This window comes from Diaphorina citri, unplaced genomic scaffold (genome assembly GCF_000475195.1).
Source record: "Diaphorina citri unplaced genomic scaffold, Diaci psyllid genome assembly version 1.1 scaffold38, whole genome shotgun sequence".
Classification (NCBI taxonomy): Eukaryota; Metazoa; Arthropoda; class Insecta; order Hemiptera; family Psyllidae; genus Diaphorina; species Diaphorina citri.
In genome coordinates this window covers 201,913-224,968 of record NW_007377475.1, presented here as the reverse complement: position 1 = coordinate 224,968, position 23,056 = coordinate 201,913, and the positions used below count along the sequence as shown (strand labels likewise).

Below are 23,056 nucleotides of genomic sequence, written 5' to 3'. Positions count from 1 at the left end.
GTAAAATTTTCGGATTTTTTGGCTAGTTACCTATACAAAAACTCGCCTGTGGCACAATTTGAATTTTATTAATGTAAAAGGACTTCATAATTATTTGAGCGAAATTAGGAAAACAGAGGAATGTTTTCTCCCCACAATGTTTGTAGGTACTAATAAAAAAAAAATCCCTCAACCTATAAGAAAAATAAATAAATAAAAAGACCCAGTACGCAAGTAGTCGGACATCTTCATTTTAGAATGCAACTAGAAGGTTAAAATAGTACGCAAGTTACCTACAGCCAGATCAACATCACGTATCAGTAGATACTAACCTAAAACCTATGTTGTATTTAACTTTGACGCCTAGGGATTTGCCAGATTTGATTTTGGGATCTCGGACGGAACTGGTGTTTCTCGTTCTTAGGATTTGGAATGTCGCCAAATATACCGTTTTAAATTTTATCCTGGATAGAATAATGTTGATTAGGCCTCGTGCGGCCTTCACACTAAGAACGTGAAACACCAATAGTGATATCATCTCCTAAAAGTCGTGATAAAGAGCAACTTAGTATTAGTAGGTTAGGTATGCAACTAAGAACGAGAAACACCAATAGTGATATCATCTCCTAAAAGTCGTGATAAAGAGCAACTTAGTATTAGTAGGTTAGGTATGCAACTAACATGCAGGTATGCAACTTGCATGCATGTACTGATACAGTCGAACCTGGATAAGAGAATACTGGATGTAAGAGAAAATTTTCTGGGCCCTTCATTTTTGAGCAAAAACCTGGACATAAGAGAAGAAAAAACCTCGATAGGTAGGTATAAGAGATTTTTTTTTCTTGCTCAAGGTTAGAATACTGGATGTAAGAGAAAATTTTCTGGGCCCTTCATTTTTGAGCAAAAACCTGGACATAAGAGAAGAAAAAACCTCGATAGGTATAAGAGAATTTTTTTTCTTGCTCAAGGTCAACGATTGACCTCTATAACAAAGAGAATTCGCTTACCTGCCTCGGTGGCGTAGTGGTTTACAGTTTCCCACTGTAAATAACTCCCAATAATAATTAAAATAATAATAATTTGGTTAGCAGTCTCACTGACTTTATGTTGGTGAAAAAGCATTGTAAACCGCATGCTAAGCCAAAAAGGACTTGTCCTTTATGACCTATCAATTCATCTAATATAAGACCTGTAAACTCAGAAAAGTCCAATAATGAACTACCATAAAGCTTGTAAAATTATTAGTTTGTCTTTTATCGTCGCTCTTCATCACTGTTCGCGAAGAGACTATTCAGAGATTAACGTGAGAGAAACTTAAAGCTCGCTGACAGATGAAAATAAAACACAAAATTGTTACGGACCTTCGCAGCTTCGGCGTAAAGTCAACCTTTAAGCTGTATCCACACATAGTCGATCCCGTCGATCGAAGAGGTGAAGCTTTGCTGTCGAGGCAGTTTCAGTCCACGTCGATCGACAGTTGACTATGTGTGGACACACCCACTTGTCCTTTATGACCTATCAATTCATCTAATATAAGACCTGTAAACTCAGAAAAGTCCAATAATGAACTACCATAAAGCTTGTAAATTTATAAGTTTGTCTTTTATCGTCGCTCTTCATCCATCGTCGCTCTTCATCACTGTTCGCGAAGAGACTATTCAGAGATTAACGTGAGAGAAACTTAAAGCTCGCTGACAGATGAAAATAAAAGACAATATTGTTACGGACCATCGCAGCTTCGGCGTAAAGTCAACCTTTAAGCTGTGTCCACACATAGTCGATCCCGTCGATTGACGAGGTGAAGCTATGCTGTCGAGGCAGTTTACGGTTTCAGTCCACGTCGATCGACCGTTGACTATGTGTGGACAGTGTGGACACACCTTAATAAACGCTTCCCAGTTGGCGAAATTCAAATTCTCATTTCTCTCCTCTTCCAGGTTCGGACATGACAGAGAAGCAAGCCGACATCTTGGCCGCCATCTTGGGCTACATCCTGTTTGATTTCGTCTGGTGTTTGTCCTGCAACTGCGAACCTCTCATTATGAAGGCGCACCATTTCGTGTGCATCCTCCTCATAGTTAGAAAGTAACCCGTTGAAATATTTGCAATCGAAAAACGAGTACAAATTTTTGTCGATGGTGGGATTCGAACCCGGGACCTTCTGCATTCGAACCCGGGACCTTCCTCCGCTTTCTCGAAAATTAGGTATTAATTTACACTTTATATTTATAACATTTTTTTGCCTTTTCGAGAAAATCTTCTTCTTTTACTTTCCACAATTTTTAAGCAGCTCAATTGTCAGCAAGAAAAGAGAGAGAGAGAAAGAGAGAGAGAGAGAAAGAGAGAGAGAGAGAGAGAGAGAGAGAGAGAGAAACTCAGATCAAACAAAAAAAAAATCTTTTTTTTTCTAATGGGTTGCCTCACCCTTTGCGAAAAGAGGAAGAAACAATGCCCTTGCGCATTACACATTAGTCACATTACCATTCCAACTTGATTAGAGTAGTCACTAGTCAAAGATAGTCAAAATATTTTCTACATTTTCTTCTGTTTTTGTCTTTCGGAGTCTTGGAACGGACTTAGTCTTTGTCGGAATGTGCCTGGACTTTTATCGATTGTTATATTCGGCGTTAACCAGGTATATCGACTTTTTTTTACAATTTTAGGTAGGTTCTGAGAATCAAGGGTTAAAGTTGCTTTAGGAAAAATTTTAATGGCTGCCCTTGCGTGAATATTTATTTCATTTAAGGCCTTGGAGCCAGCCTAGTTAGCTTAGTTGGTAGTGCATCTGCCTTGTAAGCGCTAGGCCGCGGGTTTGATTCCCGTCCGGGGCGGATTTTATCCTGATGGTACATATAATGTTAGTCCTCGGAACGGCTGGCTTTCTCCTATCCTATCTTCCTTCTCTCTTCGATTTCGGGACGATAAGACCATAGTTGTTACAGTTCCCTCTGTCAAACCTCTTTATAAAAAAGACCTTGGAGACTGAGTACACCTACACAGTAAATTACTGGTTGAAAATTATTTCGAACAAGAGGACTGGCAGAAACAGCCTAAATAAACTAATAATTGGTGAAGTTTATGTTAACAGATGAAGTTCGTTCTCAGAACGCTTGTCTTTCTCTAATCCTCTCCATAAAACCTACGTTTTGTTAGAGGCCCCTCTATAAGAAAGAAATCAGTCACTACATTATCACAATAATTCAGCTTTGTCTTTTATTCAAATAATCTGGCAACAGCTGTTATACACATTATCACAATAATTCAGCTTTGTCTGTTATTCACATAATCTGACAACGATCACAATAATTCAGCTTTGTCTGTTATACACATTATCACAATAATTCAGCTTTGTCTGTTATTCACATGATCTGACAACCATCACAATAATTCAGCCTTGTCTGTTATACACATTATCACAATAATTCAGCTTTGTCTGTTATTCACATGATCTGACAACGCAGTCGAGATTTGACGCCCGAAAAGTCAAACCCCAATTTGGCCATTGAGGATCAAGATGACGTAAGTATGAACCTGGTGTTTAGTTGACTGTTCCGACAGTCTCCCATCTTCCACTTCCTTTATATTTGGGAATGGGGCCACAGTCTGAGTAGAGTTCATGCTTTGGAATTAATGACTCATATCTGGGGCCATAGAGTTTTCAATTTAAATTGTATTAAGCAATCTGATTGAAAAGTTGGAAATCAACCAATCAATTAGATTGTGTAATCCAAGTTGAAACTCAGCTTGTGCTCCTGCTTAGTAGTAAATTAGGTACTTGTGCAGAAGTCACATTGCGGCTAGCAAACAAGCAGTGTAATTGGTGAAGTTTATGTTAACAGATGAAGTTCGTTCTCAGAACGCTTGTCTTTCTCTAATCCTCTCCATAAAACCTACGTTTTGTTAGAGGCCCCCCTATAAGAAAGAAATCAGTCACTACATTATCACAATAATTCAGCTTTGTCTTTTATTCAAATAATCTGGCAACAGTCACAATAATTCAGCTTTGTCTGCTATTCACATAATCTGACAACCATCACAATAATTCAGCTTTGTCTGTTATTATAAGGATATATAGTTGGACCTTGTGCAAGCTGAAGTTCAGCAATGTTGCAAGTGGTTAGTATCTGGATGGATGACCATCTGGGCAATAGGGCTCAACCAAATGACAAAGAGTCCTATTCCATCAGTCACTACATTATCACAATAATTCAGCTTTGTCTTTTATTCAAATAATCTGGCAACAGTCACAATAATTCAGCTTTGTCTGTTATGCACATTATCACAATAATTCAGCTTTGTCTGTTATTCACATAATCTGACAACGATCACAATAATTCAGCTTTGTCTGTTATTCACATTATCACAATAATTCAGCTTTGTCTGTTATTCACATTATCACAATAATTCAGCTTTGTCTCTTATTCACATGATCTGAAGCTTTGTCTATTATTCACATAATCTGACAACAGTCACGACGCCGTATTTTCCGCTTCCTAAACAGTCCGCTACATGAACTCCGCGCCACTCTACACCTGCCCTCACCACCACTCCCTAGCAATGGTTCATCCTGACAGTACTGCGATACAGTCGCGCCGTGGGCGAAACTCACAGACTTCACGCGCTCCATGCCGCAAACGTTCGTCTTTGGGGATTCAATACAGGGTCCGCGCTCATGGCATGTACTGGGGGAATTCTGAGTGGGGCTGGTGGATACATGCTCTGCCATGTAACCGATGGTCGAAGGGGATCGGGTCTCAATCGAGCGTTTGCAGTGACGGGCATTATTATTCGAGTTTCGAGGACGGGAATCAAACTGTGAATTCCTTCTGGCACCTGGTGCAGAGCAGTGCAGTGAATTATTCGACTGGTTTCGAGTAGGGCAGGATCTCGTCCGTGTGTTGGCGCGACGACAGCGATTTCCTATGAATATCTTGTTCTAAATAACGCAGTACTTATTCTTATGAAAGACGGTAAAGATACCATTTGTTTGGCGAGTTTTTTTCTCAGCGCCTTATTCTCCTTTTGTAATTCATTCTTGCAAACCGTTTCATCTTCCACTTGCTCACGCAGACATTTGCTTTCTTGCGCGAATAGTTTGAACAAACACTTAAGTTTAGCGCAATCGCAACGCGCCTGCCATATCTGCATTTTTTTGTTATACGAGTCTAGCCAACCGAATTTCTTTTGAAGCCCTACGATTAGATTTCCAAGCATAGGTTTAACTGGCCAATAAAAAAACATAAGAAAGTAAAAAAAAATAATGAAGTTCTCAAAACACCAAAATTAACTATACAAAAATAGATTGCACACAAATTTAACATATTGCGGGGGTGTAGAAATTCCACCCTCTTTTCCCGATGATTAGGTCAAGTTGGATCTCGCTTGTGCCGCTTTGGATAACAACATATGCGTTCATTTGGTCAATTTTGTACAATGTGTTGCGTCGGTGCATTTTCAGCAAGGAGCCATCGACGTTTAGCGCTCGTTTGGTGGCGTCGATCCATGCGCTTACCGTAACCAGTCTATCTTATCATATATGGACCGATGAGACCAAGATGCTGCATGTGCTAGGTAAGAGAAGAACTTTGCTAATTACTTGGACAACGATTCTTATTGTTATACCGTAACCAGTCTATCTTATCATATATGGACCGATGAGACCAAGATGCTGCATGTGCTAGGTAAGAGAAGAACGACTCTTATTGTTATAGTTTCCCACTGTAAATAACCCCCAATAATAATTTGGTTAGCAGTCTCACTGACTTTATGTTGGTGAATCAGCAAGTTTCCCACTGTAAATAACTCCCAATAATAATTAAAATAATAATAATTTGGTTAGCAGTCTCACTGACTTTATGTTGGTGAAACAGCATTGTAAACCGCATGCTAAGCCGAAAAGGACTTGTCCTTTATGACCTATCAATTCATCTAATAGAAGACCTGTAAACTCAGAAAAGTCCAATAATGAACTACCATAAAGCTTGTAAAATTATGACGGCGCGACTGTATCGCAGTACTGTCAGGATGAACCATTGCTAGGGAGTGGTGGTGAGGGCAGGTGTAGAGTGGCGCGGAGTTCATGCAGCGGACTGTTTAGGAAGCGGAAAATACGGCGTCGTGACTGTTGTCAGATTATGTGAATAACAGACAAAGCTTCAGATCATGTGAATAACACGCGCCTGCTCAAGTTTTTTTCGGAGTTTCTCATTGGCCGCTTCAAGATTTGCGAGACGTTCCGCTTTTATTGCATTGTCGCGCTTGCAACATAGACGCTCCCTGGTGGAAAATATATAAGGCATGACTGTGATAGTATGTACGGTAGCGAACCTATAGGTACTTTTATGGGGCGAGGGGTCCATAGTGACGCGCCTGCTCAAGTTTTTTTCGGAGTTTCTCATTGGCCGCTTCAAGATTTGCGAGACGTTCCGCTTTTATTGCATTGTCGCGCTTGGAACATAGACGCTCCCTGGTGGAAAATATATGAGGCATGACTGTGATAGTATGTACGGTAACGAACCTATAGGTACTTTTATGGGGCGAGGGGTCCATAGTTGGCTGAAGGGGGGGGGGATGTACCAATTTGTAGGCAAATATTTGTTGTATATTACTTACTACTTTGAGACCGCCTAAATATTTTTGCGGGGCCCTATGACTAAAAAAAGAGTGGAGCAGACAGGAAAGAGCATAGAACGGTCATAGAGCTCTCTCTCTCTCTCTCTCTCTCTCTCTCTCTCTCTCTCTCTCTCTCTCTCTCTCTCTCTCTCTCTCTCTCTCCTGCATTTATTTTATGGTTTTCAATTTCATAAAAAATGTTATTCCGTCTGGCTGGGGGACGTTCTCTCTCTCTCTCTCTCTCTCTCTCTCTCTCTCTCTCTCTCTCTCTCTCTCTCTCTCTCTCTCTCTCTCTCTCCTGCACTTATTTTATGGTTTTCAATTTCATAAATGTTATTCCGTCTGGCCGGGGGACGTTAAACAGGGAGTAGACCAGTTTAGTCTGGCTGGGGACTATAAACAGTGAGTATACCAGCCTGAATTTCCTTTGCTAAAGAAATAGCAAAGGTTGGGTCGAAGGGCATCCACTCGTAAAATTCGGTAGCCAAAACCAAATGTCAGCCCAAAAGCGATCACCCTAGGGCTGATTGAGGGCTGACGAAAAACGCCGACATTGCTAAAGAAATAGCAAAGGTTGAGTCGAAGGGCATCCACTCGTAAAATTCGGTAGCCAAAACCAAATGTCAGCCCAAAAGCGATCAGGGCTGATTGAGGGCTGACGAAAAACGCCGACCCCGTCTGCACACGGGAAAAGGTGAAGAAAAAGAATTTCATAAATATGTTATTGCTCTATGAGCATCAGCAATCAGCATCCCACTGGATTTAAACCGTAAGAGATGGCGGCATAGAATCCTATTGGTTTATCTGATAGGTACTAAGGCATAAACGATTCTCAAAAAATTAGGAGGGCTCCTGAACCGTTTTTCAAGTTTTCGTGTTCACAGTCAGTCCTTACTGGCTTACTTTTCGTGTCCGGATCACCATATTATCAGATCTTGTGTCTCCAGTAGGTGGCCACGGCCACTTCTTTGGCGTTTGCTGTCTGCAGGTCCTCTAGCTAGAGTGCACGGTTCTGGTAGTCGGTCCTGAATTACAACAACTACCTATGCAGTGGGCTCTTGGTTATAAAAATTGGGGAATAGTCCAGACCAGAATCACTTACAGAGCAAATGTCAGCACTTTCTGAACTGAGCAACCACCTAATCGTAGAGAGAAGTAGAAGTGTACCTACCTACCTAATTCACTTATTTTCACTTTCACATAAAAATGAAAGGTTGAAAATGAATGAAAATAAAAGAAATTGATAAAATAATGAGATACAAGACAGGAATTACTGTAATTCCAATACATGAGGGAGGAAGGACTGATAGGAAGATGGAATAAATTCAGTAAACGTTCGTTACTTTTTTAAAAAAAAGTTTCAAAATAATATGTAAAATTTCAAATTTTACCGCTCAATTGCAAAAAAAAAGAATATACAGCGTTGCCACGTGTCATATTTTTCCTGGCAAAATCCTTTTTACTGCTAAAATTACTTTTACTTTTCGTTTGAAATATTTGTATGAAGTAAATCATTTATTCTGTCTAATTCCTAGGCTACGCCATGTTGAAAGGTAACTGATTACAAAGTCTTTCAAAGGGCCATGGAAATTTATTTACCGAAGAAAAAACTTTTTGTGAAGAAAACGCACGAGACGGACAAGCATACCTGCACATTCTATAATCCAAGGCTTTAGGCCGAGTGCACACGAAGTCACGAAAATCTTTCTCACTTCACGAACACGAATTCTACGTTGATCGTTGATAGAACTCGTGAGTTGCTTGTTTGAATTCCGGCCTTTGACGTTTAGATGCGTTAAGTTTTGAATTTGAATTTAAAATTTTAAATCACAAATTTGACAACAAGAAATTTCAAGAGGAGGACATTTTGGCTAAAAAAGGCGGACATTTCAACCAAAAATCTGGTGTGAACATCACACGACTTTCCTCATCCTATTGAATGATGCTTATTTTGGATGTTCTTGTTCTTATAGCCAAACTTTTACAATATCTCTAACCGTTTAGTCGATATAGGTACCTGAAATTTGCCAAAAAACGGTAGAAAACCGCCAAAAAGAGGTCAATATACCGCCAACCGCAGCACCTATCTCAACCAAGTTTCATGTCGCATCCTTGTCACATTTGTGAACTATATACCAAATTTCAAGTCTCTAGCTCATATACCGTTTCCGATAATACATGGGTTTTACCCGTTGATTTGTTAATCAATCAATATTGTTATATTACACCGAAAACCGCCAAAAAGCGGTAAAATGCCGCCAACCGTTGCACCGATCTTAAAAAAAGCTGCTTTTTGGGGGATTTTTTTCACATTTTCTCACACAAAAAATAAACTCTGATCTTGAAATTTGTCGCGTCAACCTATGAACTTAAATAATAATATTTTCTTTAAACCAAGATCGAGTACCTAAACTACGGGCTAAAAAATTCCCGGAGGGACGGGTCCAGCTTGTTATTTCAACAGTAAGGAAATAACACGAAGTCTCAATTTAACCTCTGTACCTAAATCATACTCTCCTAATCTCCTTTTACCTATAATTACCCAAGTAAGAAAATATCACTCTTACTAAGAAAGCGAAACTTTTCAGATGAAGAACAAAAATAGAAGTATCAAACAATAGACTCAACATCTCAACATGATTTTCAAATTAAAATGTCGTTCCATTATTATTCCAGCTGTAACCTGAGCTTTTGAAAACCTTTCCAGTTTTCCACTTAGGTATTTTCCGGTGCCATTATTGCGTTGTTCCTCTTAGGAAAAAATCAGGTGTCACCCTTTAGCTTTTGTTTTCCATTTTGCTGAATCCTTTCTCTTCCTGATGGAATGATGAATTGCTCAGGGTAGCAACTCAGGACTACTGAATGAAATGATTGGGTTTCCAGTACAAACAAGTTTGAATTTTCCAATTTTTGTGTGAGTTGGTCCAATACCTAGGGATACCTACATATTACGTATATATATCTATAGATGTCCTTCAATGTTGGCAGACTTTGGGTCCTGTTATATCTAGCAGTGCATCTAGCAGTGCAATAGTCCTAAACTAAAATGGACGCGGCACATAAGGGATCACGAAGAGACCGCCTTAACATAATAATATATAATTATATCTAGCAGGTAGGTACCTAAGGTTTTACAAACTTACTTGTCTCTCTCTTTCTCCCCTATGGGTAGAAGTTACCTACCTACCTATCCAATATGCATAATATCTTAACTATGACTTTGATCTTTTATTTTCTATCTTACAAAATTATTCACCTTCAAGCTGTAGAAGCTTGATAGATAGTAGATATTATGATAACGAAATTCAAGGGAAGGGCATGGAGGATAAATTTGTTCGCTCTAACGAGTTTTGTAGCGAAGTTTCGTTTTATTGTAATTTGAGGGACATTTTTTTAAGAGGTTTGACAGAGGGAACTGTAACTGCTATGGTCTTATCGTCCCGAAATCGAAGAGAGAAGGAAGACAGGATAGGAAAAAGCCAGCCGTTCCGAAAACGAACATTATCCCATCAGGATAAAATCCGCCCCGGGCGGGAATCGAACCCGCGGCCTAGCGCTTACAAGGCAGACGCACTACCAACCAAGCTAACTAGGCTGGACTTTGAGGGACATTGAAATGGGACTTCGTAACATTTAGGAAATCTCATTTTGAAATCCTCTTGAGAGGTTTTCGTTTTATGGAATTTTCATTGTATTAATAAAAAAAAATTGTGTACTGCACGTGTGTAGGTATAATACAATATTGTAAAGTTGTGTCCAAATCGATTAATCGATTATTTTTTATAATCGATTATTGATAATCGATTATGTGAAATAATCGATTATTCCCAACACTAGTCCAAACATAGGTACCTAGTCGATAATATTTGTGGACACAACTTAACGTTTGTGACCCTTTTTCTTTTTTTTTCATATAGACTTGATGAACCTTTGCTAACTTACCAACCATCATGAGCTCCTCCAGAGTGAAAGGTCCTCAAGTTTTAAAGCTTTTTTTAATGGAGACCATTACCAAACGGGCGAAAAAAGTTAAAAAGGTTCTTTTGTGTCTTTTTTTCTCTGCGAACAATGCAACAATTTCTTCAATTCATATTTTTCTCATTGAAATTTTCTCGAAAGAAAAGTGTTTTTGATCTCCCAAATTCCTGAAAGTCAGAAGGATAGAATTGAATTTATTGTAAGTATAGGTAGGTTGAAGAATTGAAATTCATGTTATTCATGCATTATTATTGAAGGCCATTCATCTTTGACCTTTGATAGGTTAACTTATTAGCCGATCAGAATCCCTAATTCTTCCAACTCATGTCCTTAACCTCTCATTTCTTACTCACCTATCAAGTTACATACAAAAATGTAGTGCTTGCTTTGTCTACATTTTTAGTGGATAGGTATGCATAAAGTACATTTTTTTTTTTTTTTTTTTTTTTTTTTTTTTTAGAGGTTGTAAGAGGGAACTGTAACTGCTATGGTCTTATCGTCAAGAGAGAAGGAAGACAGGATAGGAGAAAGCCAGCCGTTCCGAGAACAAACATATCCCATCAGGATAAAATCCGCCCCGGCGGGAATCGAACCCGCCGGCCTAGCGCTTACAAGCAGACGTAGTGTTTCCTTTCACAATGGAATTTTATATCTTTTATGAGTAAAAAGGAACGAACTACTGAGATTATTCAAATGTTGAAAAGGTCAATTTCTAACCTGACTAACCCAATTTGACATGGTAAATAGAGGAAGAAAAAATTAATGATAATACACTAATAATAATAATAATATGAAATAATAATAATTAAAAACGAACCATAATAATAATTAATAAATAATAATAAATAATAATAATATAGTAATAAATAATAATAATAATAATAATAAAATTAATAATAATAAGTAATTAATATTAATAATATATAATAATTATAATAATATAATAATAATAATAAATAATAATAAATAATAAAATAATAATAATAATAATAATAATAAATAATAATAATAGATAATAGTAAATTAATAATAATAATAATAATAATAATAATAATAATAATAATAATAATAATAATAATAATAATAATAATAATAATAATAATAATAATAATAATAATAATAAAATAATAATAATAATAATAATAATAATATAATATAATAATAATAATAATAATAATAATAATAATATAATAATAATAATAATAAAATAATAATAATAATAATAATAAATAAATAATTAATAATAATAATAATAATAATAATAATAATAATAATAATAATAATAATAGGAGACTATAAATTTTCTACCATTTGAACTTGCAACCAGAGAGGATAGAATAGAAATACAAAAAACTAGAAATAGAAAAAGAGAGTGAAATTTTCCTCTCTTTCAAAAAGGTCTGGGAGGGAGGGGGGATGGAAAAGAATAAAAATGACCGTTGTTTCACGCAGCATATTATATCCCCCTCTTCTCCTTCCTCTCCTCTTCCCCCTCTCCTTCTCTTCCTCTTCTTCTCCTATTCTTCATCTCCTTGCTCTTCTCCTCTCCCTCCTCCTTCTGTCCCTGGGGGTAAGGGACCCCCCTGCGGCCTCCGGCTCTGAAATTAGTTCTTGTATCCACCGCTACAGACAGTCATCCGCGGAGTTTCATTGGCCACTGTGTCTCAGTTCTCTAATAGCCGCCAATCAGACATGCAGGTGTGGTCCGTCATTTCGGTTCGTGTCGCTAATTTCGTTGGGCTATTTGAAATTCCGGTGATATTTCGGCAATTTTCGCACAAATTTTATTATTAGTTAATTTATTATTATTTTTGGTACCTATATTGTTATTTTATGTTTAGTTTTTATTTCTTTCGTTTTTCTTTGGCGTATTTTTTGCTGATGGAGAAAATTTTGTTTCAAATGACGAAGAGATAATTAGCTGACGGACCAGGAGGATTTGGAACTCGCGAGCTATTTGAGGTAAGAAATTGTGTGTTTTTTTTTTTTTTTTTTTTTTTTTTTTGAGGATTTTGAACTCGCGGGCTTTTTGGGGTAAAAAATTTTTTTTTTTTTTTTTTTTTTTTTTTTTTTTTTATTAAGCCTATAATGGTTAGTACGGTAGAGCTCAATCATTCAAGACCAAGTCATCAATTTACCTTTTTTTTTTCGTAAATCCAAAATCCAAAGCGTTAACCAATGCACCACTGAGATTAGTTCTTTGTGAAGAGCATTTACATACCGTCTATGTTTATTATAAGTACCTATTATTTATTATTTCATGTGTCTATTTGTACCAATTTTGTAAGAAATAATAAAACACTCTCTTCTCCTCGTACTACATAAGTATCTCCTAATTTGTTTTGTGTGACATTAAGCTATGAATATTGCTGAATGGATACATACTCGTAATATTAGTGTAGTGGGGGTATTATTATTATGTGGGGGTAGTAACAATACATGTTATACGCTACTTAAATTGGGTTACATAAATTTTGTCTATTTAAAATTTTGACGGGGGAAAAAACTGCGTGGGTGGGAAGATGTAATGGCAGCTTTCTATTCTCTGGAGAAGAAGCTCGAAACTTTTTATCCATCTTCTCCTCTCTCCTCCTCCTCTTCCTCCATCCCTCTCCTATCCCTCCCCATTCCTCGTCTTCTCCTCCTCCCCATTCCTCCCCACCATCTCTTCCACAAAAAAGGCGAAATCCACTCGTCCATGGAACTGAAATCTCAAGAAAGAAGAAAGCTAATAACTTTACCCAAGTCACTTAGAGACAATCTCAGACAGCTGCAGAAGTTGGCGGAAAAAATAATTGCAAGATTTTTTCATTTTATTATTTTCTTGTAAGATTTTCCTCTTCTTTGCTGAAATCCTTTGAAGAAGGGAGAAATTAATCGAGCGAATAAGATAAGAATCAAGTAGGTAGTTTTTCTATTGTGTAACAGATTTTTCTAGTGGTTCAGTGACCTGGGGGCCTCACTTAGAAAAGGAGCCCCTAGGCAGCCTTCTAATATCAATGAGACCTGAGAACTAATGAGCAAATTTCCTTTGCCAATGTGTTGAACATTATTCGCCAGATTTTATCAACGACTGGAAAACGGAATGCAAAATCGTCGAAGGTAAAGCTTGGAATTCACTTCGGTTGGTCTTTGTTAAACCAAGGTTAAAGGTATGGCTTATGGCATTCTTCACCACTAAACTTTTTTTAGGTCCCTGATGACCACGAATTTAAACTTCATCATTATAATAAAAGTATTAATATTGATTATTGATACGATGGTAATTTCGTACATCCACTAAAGGTGCTTCTGCACTACAGTCGACATAAGTCGATCGAAATTCATATAAAGTGGGTTAGATCAAATGATTTTAATGAAGTGAAAATTTCAAAGTGTGGACACGTTTCACGCTATAACAATGCCGATCGACCAAATTCTGGACGCTCCTTTGAACTGAAAACGTGCGAGTAAATATAACTGTAAACGTATATTATGTAAACATCATAATTCGTCTAAAATCCTCATCTGTTAGATCCCCGACATTCCAGTGTATTATTTACTGACTAAGATAAAGCTTGTGAATTTCAGAGCATAGAGCAAAGTTTCATTAGAAGTCACATTTCAACAGCACATGCAGGCTTTCCTTTGATGTTGATAAATAGGGTGGGGAATTCTCAGCCAGTTCTCGCTCGAAAAGGGAAAGTTTCATTTAAATGTCTTCTATGTAGAATACTGTAAAGAATCTTCTGTAAAAAAATAAGTAAAGAATAAACTTTGAAAAACAGATACATATACATTTACATATGTACTTCTACAATATATTTTATGTACGCATTCTTCAGCAAATAATGTGGTTGCTACAGTTTCACACATTCTTAAGCCCTTAGGGCTGATATTTTTCTTCTCTTTCTTTGTCACTGCCGAGATTCGAACATAATAGGTAATTTTATCATTAATTAGAAATGGCGTATGGTACAGGTGGGCCAATAAATGGTACGTTTTTTAGGTGGGCGAATAAATGGTACACTTACCCTATATAGTCATTCCCCGAGACTATGAATTTAATGCCTAAGCAAGTACGTACACTACTGGAAGAATCTGAAACATTGTGGAACTGATGGAAGGTAAAATTTTGTATTATTTTCTGGAATGGAACCAGTGCCCTCCCACTTACCAGGCGAGCGTCTTGACCACTAACGCCACCGAGGGAGGTTCCTCCTTGATTCCATCTCCTTAGACGACGTGCGACGCCACACATTAGGGAATCTAAGCCTAGACCACATTTTATAAAAAGAAATTCTACAAAGTACCTATGTGATGGCCAACTAAAATTATGCAATTATTTTGAATTTTCCGAATACTTTTCGGGGAGACAAAATTAGGATCTCACAAGTCTCCTCAACTTTGTGGGTCTGCCCTGTAATTTCCCCAAAAATTTCCCTCTCTACAACAACCCACATAAAGATGAAAGTTAGGTACCTATCTCTAATAAATTTAGATGATACGTACAGTGACTGGACATGAAAGAAAATGTTTGAAATGTGTAGTCAGTTTTTTGAGAGAGAGAGAGAGAGAGAGAGAGAGAGAGAGAGAGAGAGAGAGAGAGAGAGAGAAAAAGAGAGAGAAAAAAGAGAGAGGAAAGAAGAGAGGGAGAGAGAGAGAAAGAGAGAGAGAGAGAGAGAGAGAGAGAGAGAGAGAGAGAGAAATCTATTTTTAGGCTTGATGGAGCGAGAAGACTAAGATAGGATAGAAGGATGGAAAGTTGAATCTTATTCACACGGGATTTCTTGCTGACAGCCTTCTAAAGTATAGAATTACAGAGTGTGGCAAAAGCCTATATGATCACCCAAAAGAACACCCTGGATATTCTGGATAACTTTCCAACGAACGCTAAGATTCATACAAAATTTCATACTGTAAACCAATCTTTAGCTTCCCAGCCCAAATCGAATGAGTTGAATATGATAGGTGTCCAAAGTAGACACACTGTTTCGCTACACGCTAAGACACGCTTATCGTGTCCTGAGGTTTTCAATAGGTAAATCAAAACATATAAAACCGCTTTCCCTTGTCTCGCACATATGTAGGTAGGACACAAAGATCAGCTCTTCTTCAACTGTCGCACATGTTGTCATATCGCCAATCGCCCTGTTCGCCCTTTATTGGAGACAAATATTCATCTCTTATGAACAAATTGCGACTCGTGTGTACACAGCCTTGCATTGAAATACGTCCGAACTAAGGCATCCCACGGGAACTTGCCGACCCAAGTAACAATGGGGATAATTCCATTATCTAACTAGGTACACTGGCAGACACTGGATAATACTATACCTATTCATAAATATTAAATAATAATATTATTAATAATATTTTCATTACAAACATTACTATACTCGTAAAACTCATTTTCATTACTCGACTAAGAATCTCAGGAGAATTTCCCACCTTTTGTTTAATGTAAATATTGTAGATAAAAAGGACCGTATTGCAGATAAATAGGGCACTTCATTTGGTCAGTTATAGGTCAGGTAAATTAATCCTCTTCCAGCATGCAATTTTGATGAGATAAGGTCATGAGTTCTTGCATTTGCTGACTGCACTACCGCAGGGAATTTATAAGACATAAGGAACAAAAGAAAAACTAGCTATCTACATTTCCGTCTTTTTCTTTCCCTGACCAAGATATGGAATCAAAATAATGGACGATGCATCATAAGTTATAACTACTGTTGATAACTTATAAGTATCCGAAAAGTCTGAATTTCCCATGAAATATTATAACAACTCTTTATAGAAATCTTCTTCTACTCCTCCTCCTCCTTTTTCTTTGATGATTGAATGTGTAATTTGCAAATGAAAGAATATTCGAATTTTATTATTTCTGTAAATAAATGCAAAGATGCGAATCTCATCTGCATCATGAGTGACATTTATCAGGCAATACCATTTGAGGGGTCCTGTAGGCCCCACGGGTGACCCCAGGATAGGCCCCACAAAGTGTTCGCTTTGGGCCTTTTAAGTTGGGCCCCCAAACAGAACATCCCCGATATGAACAACAAAGGAGTTAGCTCAACAATTTGAAGCGGGGTGATAAATCTGATAGTCTTTGAACTCGTGTTGGATTTTAGGACCCAATTTACTTTTTATGGACTCTCCTTTGCCTTATAAGATTCTTCTCTTTTTAATTTATTTCAATTTCAATTAATTTTAATTCAATAAGCCTTAGTTGTACCTGTACTGGACGGTAAGATTAAGAATTCTTATACCACCAATGTTAGGAACCTACCTGCCTTATCAACCTCCCTGTTTTACCCCACTAGACCAAACTCACAATTAACAAAGTTGGGCCTGAAAATTTTTCCTCTCCTAACTGGATTACAGTTTGTTTTGATTAGGTTACGGACGTGCAAAGAACGAAAGAGAGAAAAAGACTTCGATAAAAATTTTCACAAGATTGAAAGCCTTCTGCAGGTCCAAAACAAACAAAACGGACAATTTGATGACACATTCATGAAGTGAGGAGAAATAATTAGAGTGCCACGTGTGACCGATATACAGGGTGTTTTTAAAGTATTTTTATTTATTATTATTATTATTTTCTTTTATCATTAATTTTATTTATCTGTGGTAGAGCAGAACCTTTTCACAACTATTAAGGAGCGCGGTAGCGCTCCGCCCCGCCAAGTCAAGAAAGTTTGACCGCGCTACTAGATTAAGGAGCGCGGTAGCGCTCCGCCCCGCCAAGTCAAGAAAGTTTGACCGCGCTACTAGAGATATTATTACGCGACAGGGAAAGGTAGCCGTTTTCAAGTTAGTTGTAGACAGACAACTACAAATGATGGAGAAAACGGATTGCGTGTGTGTGTTGGGGCATGAAAGTAGACCAAGTTGAAAAAAAATGTCATCAAAATCGGGTTAAGTTTAGCCGGAGATATTTGACTTTGAAAAACGTCAAATTTTTCATCATTTTCTCTGCTGCTGGCTGCTGCTTCCGCTTCTTCTTTGACGTTTGACCGCTTCTACCTAACCTAGACCAGCTGGATCCGATTTTGATGGTTGATGGCTCATTTTTTTTCTCTCGTGAGTGGTAGGTGTGCCTTTTCATATTTCCAAGGCCCCAAAGGGCCCCTTCAGCCTTATGTGTGATGAAAAGAGTGATTTTTAGTGGAGAAATTTCGTGCAATTATCGCGTCGAGTTGATTAATAAGGAGAGTTTGTGGCATCGGTAGAGACAGAAGTCGGCGTGGTCGCGTGGGGGGATTCAGGGCAAGTCAGTAGTGGTAAGAAGTTGTATACGGTGACTTAAGCCCATAAAATGTGAAATTGTTTGCTGGTGCGTCCAGTATGACTCTGGGTGTGGTACACTAATTTAGTCCTCTTTAAAAATTATTTAATGGATCAGCCATGAAGTTACTTTGTTTCATAATTCCTATCCCAGTTGAAAAAAAAAAATATGAAAAATGGATTTTGAAAGGTGTAGTTTTTAAAAGTTGGTTAGGCCTTTAGTACCAGTGCTACGTGTGTAGGGATATGCAATGCCCGCAGGCTTTTGGAATCCCGCGGGATCTCACGCAGGATGTGACAATTCGGCGTGGGATTTTGCGGGATTTACAAGTATTAACCCGCGAAATGCGCCAGTTCTAACACTGAAAGTATAACATAGTGTATCTCCATAATGGGTAAGAACGAGTTCCCTACCCAACCCACAATATTACTAGTTTTATTCAAACGGTATACAAAGAAATGAATATATCAACTCATTATCAACTCTTTCAAGTCTGGGAAATTTCAAATTTATGTATTACCATAACGAAACATTAAAACTGAACAGATATCATTTCTGATTTCAATAGACAATAAAATTGAGGACAGTGACAAAGGGCGTATTTGGCCTGTTCTGTTTTTCTCCTAAAATATATTTTTTGTGGGCACTTGATTTATTTTGGGAGGAACGACTTGGCGGGGTCTTTTTTATGCCACGAAGTGGTATTTTTTGGGGGGTTCTGAATACCCATCACAGCATTACTAATAGTGCCTCCTTTGCAATCAATTTGTCCATATTTCAACAATATTTTTACAAAGGTAATGCCACCATTCGTCAGTACACAATTAAAGGCTGTATAAAAAGAATATTGAAATATGGGTGTTTATAAAGTATTCCACTAAACTGGAGTTCTTTAGCCGTGATGTATCTCATCAGATGGGTGAGAAAAGACAAGGTAGCAAGACACAATACTTCCCATTTGGATGCTAGGTCAAAAACAGCACCAGAAAATAACTCTTGGAAATATTTGCAATTGAAACCTTCAAGCAAGCACGTTACCACTGGACAAAAAAAAACTTTGATTTTTCTTCCCATTATTTTACTATTTTCACACGGTTATGTTAAATCACTCGAAAATACCCCAAGTTCCGAGGAAAAGTTATCCACCTACATTCCTGGTAGGTCAGAGTTAACATGATTTGTAAAAGTAATGTTAAAAGCTAACATGACATTGTTAACTCTTGTAAAGTCCTCTAATTAAAAGTCCATTGGGCATCTGAAATTCTGAACCCTTGTCATTGCCGTGTTCAACATTTTCCTCGAGAAAAATCTCCCCCTTATTCCTTACCCCCTCCTTACAAACTTTTTGACATAAACTTTTCCCTAAATTCCCGGAATTTTAAAATTGACCAAAGGTGCAGAGGCCTCTTTGCCTGTTTTCCGAAATTTCATTCACTCTTCTTTATAATAAAAAGCCCACTTGATAATAACTTGATAGTTGACTCTGTAATTTTGTGAAGGTCCATATTATACAAATGAAAATACAGGATAATTTTCATTTGTACCACTTGATAATGAAAAGGGCTTAAAGGGTTCAAATACAAACCTATCACCCCTCTTATTGCTCATTCCGCAGGCATTTTATTAGCAGTACAAAGGCAATTTCCACAAAGTTTTCGTCAATTAAACCAAATCTACCAGAAACATACGAGACTTGCAGGTTTTTCCGTAAATTTCCATCACACACGAACACGCTCTCTTGATGAAGAGCCCACTTGCAAAAAGGATGGTGGCTCAATCTCAATTACCTTTTGAAAAGAATTATTATCGAACAACCTTTACCTAGTGGTATGGGGATAGGTAATGGGATGGGAAAAGGGGAAAACCCCTTTAAAGGAAGATAGGAAAAACCCTTTAAATGACAAGAAAACTACTGATTTGAATGTAAAAATGACATCAGTCTCAAAATTACAAGAATCTATACGCCCTCATCAACTCATACCCCTCTTCGTGTGAGCTCTTCGAAAGCTCTCATTTCAAAACTCGATCACTACGTGTGTGGATTTTCCGGCTGTTTGAATTCGTAGTAAAACTTTCAAAGATATCAAAAACCTCTCTCATTTGAGTACCAAAAATGAGTACATGATGCTGTGTTTAGACTCTCTAAGGAAGGATGTGGCGTGGCGTAGCCTAAATGAGAGACAAAACAGAGATAAGGAGAAGAAAGCACTCGATTTTTCAAAGGCATGTCTCTGCCAAAATTTTATCTGCACCCATTAGGGTAAACTTTACAAGGCCTCTTTTAAGTGTTTGTTTTATCTTCCGAGACGTAAGAAATTATGTACACAAGCTTTTCTTCATTAATATTAATACGTTGTCAGACAATGTGCGAGTACATAAGAAGAGTATAAGAATATGAACTTTGTATTACCCATTTCCCCCTGCTTTCACTTTGAATCTTGAAATATGTATCCTCGGCATCACATAATTCGGCATAAGAAGCATTGTAAGCGGTAGGTTACGGGTTCGAGTTCCACTCGAGGCGGATTTTATCCTGAACAGATAAGGTTCGTTCTCAGAACGGCTGGCTTTCTCCTATCCTGTCCTCCTTCTCGAATTGATTTCGGGACGATAAAACCTCGATAGTTATATTGCCTAACCTGTTAGCTATTTTTGGTTTGGTACTTTGGTCCTATTAGCGGTTCTTCCTTCCACCTAAAACACGCCACTTGGCCTGCTAGCTGGGAGTGTGGGGGTTTGAATTAAAATAAAATTCCCATATGAATACCTGCTGCAGGAGACCGGGTCAATAAATATTGCCCATGTCTGTATAGAATGACGTCACTACCTAGCCTAACGTGATCCATGACACGATTCGGTCATTCAGAACCAAGTTAGTGTCTGTATAATGAACTTCGCGCCGTGGTTGAAAGAGTGACTCCTGCTCCAAGGTTCGGGGTTCGATGATTCAGAACCAGGTGTCTGTATAATGAGCTTCGCGCCGTGGTTCAAACGGCGGTGACTTCTACTCTGAGGTTCGTGGGTTCGGTGATTCATAAGAAACTCTCCCCCATGGACAAATGTTAAAGCTTTGGACTCGTAATCCGGTTACTGAGGATGGAGTTCCCAGTAGCGAGAAGAACATTTAGAGCGAGGTTTACCATATCAGAATTGAGATCAATTTAGGATTGAGCTATACCTACTTAATACTCAGTTCAATCCAGAATTGAAGCCAACTTCGAATTCGTAAAACGTGGTCTTAGTTAGAGCCATATCGAGGTGGATCATCCTTTCATTCTTCTTCGTTTCTTTCTTGTTCATAATTAGACTAAACGATATTGTAATGAAATTGTTACAAAATTATATTTATATAACCATTCAAAATTGCAAGCTTAGTCACCTACCTGATGTAAACAAAGACCAAATTCATTCTCTGCCCCTTCTTCGATTGTCTATCGGTCTACATAAGTCTATAAGTTCCATCAGTCTAGGGACTAGCAGATGGTAGGAGGTATCACGCATAGCATAAGAAATTCATCATGCATACCAGTGGCTCAGGCAAAGAATAACCTTGCAAGATATTCAACAACAATCAGAAATGACAAATATGTATAAATACCTCTATTGAAACATATGAACGTATAGTATATAGTTGCAATATATAAAATAAAATATACGGATAGGATATAGGTATATTGTTGCAATATATAAAATAAATATACCTAAATGAAGATAATTAGGTGATTTGTACCACAAGACGGGTGCAGATGTTATTGATAAACCATATCGCACTCACAAGATGTCCCCATATACCTACACCTGAGTAGGTATATCCACCTACCATGTGTGTTGGGATACGTATACCTAACAATAGAAGGATGTTTTGGTTGCTGGGATATTCAGTTTTGACGATGAGGTCAGGTTTGGTTACGGTTTGGTCAATAAAATAAAAATATAAATAATAGGTAAATAGTTATAGGTTTCTTTTCGATTGAAAATAGCCATCATCTAGATGATGCATGGTGTAGGTATGTAATACCCGCCAGTAATGCTCAGACTGTCCGAGAGACCCGGGTAACTCCAGGTGTGTGTGGCGGAAACATAACACCTTTTTTCTCAGACCGGTCTGAGCGTGATTGACCGGCATAAGCCAGCATGGTAGGTAAACATTGGTTGTTAGGATTATTGAGATACTTATTGGGAAAAATCCTACAATGCTGCAGTGAGAGTGAGCACCAAAGTTGTGACATAATAACACAAAGAAATTGCATTTACATTCTGACTCATTAACTGAGTTGTCCACTGAAAAGAGAAATTCTTTTTTACAACTCTCTCACACTCTTCACACATTTGTACCCAATGTGCAAGATGAATGAACACCCCAAAAAGTCTGAGAACCACTGATCACCTAAAAGCTAGGCAAGGGTGGGCAGGACTTTCTTTTATTTTAATAGACTAAATAGACCAAACTAACCAGTCTGAAATCCTGACTCATTAACTGAGTTGTCCACTGAAAAGAGAAATTCTTTTTTACAACTCTCTCACACTCTTCACACATTTGTACCCAATGTGCAGCAGTGGTGTGCAATATGAATGAACACCCCAAAAAGTCTGAGAACCACTGATCACCTAAAAGCTAGGCAAGGGTGGGCAGGACTTTCTCTTATTTTAATAGACTAAATAACCAGTCTGAAATTAGCATCATCCACTTCTACAACCTTGCTGTTCGAGCGTCAAGGAGCGAAAAAAAAAAAAAAAAAAAATATGCTGAATTGCTGAATGGGGTCAATATTAATTTATTAATTATGTAAACAAATTCTGCTGTCTCGTCTACTGATGGTAATGCTCGGGGGATTATGTTTCAGCATAAATAATTTAATTGATAATCAAAGCCTTTAAATTACCAAGTCCTGAGAAATGACGAATGAACATTTTATGACCATGCTATACTTGCTAGTGTCTTAGTAAAATTCAGGCGGGTTTTCTGGTTTACCTTCTAGCTGCTAGGTAATTCCGGTCTCACCCCTCAGAACTCTCAGAAGTTTTACGTCAACCTAAAAATCCTTGTTAAAATTCTGGCCTAACAAAATTATATATATATATATATATATTTAAAACAGTAGGTAGGTACTCAAAGTATTTATTTATAACAGGGTTTGTCTGTTTATTTTTTTTTTTTTTTATTTTTTTTTTTTTTTTTTACTAATTTTCTCATCGTGGAAATTTTTTTTTTTTTCC

The 23,056-nt window shown here is 37.6% G+C and overlaps 1 protein-coding gene across 1 annotated transcript in view; it reads right to left on the bottom strand.

The window, feature by feature from the left end:
• The window catches only part of LOC103512854 (trifunctional purine biosynthetic protein adenosine-3), a 134,090-nt gene that overhangs the window by 23,133 nt on the left and 87,901 nt on the right, over positions 1 to 23,056 (bottom strand). The window lies entirely within an intron of this gene.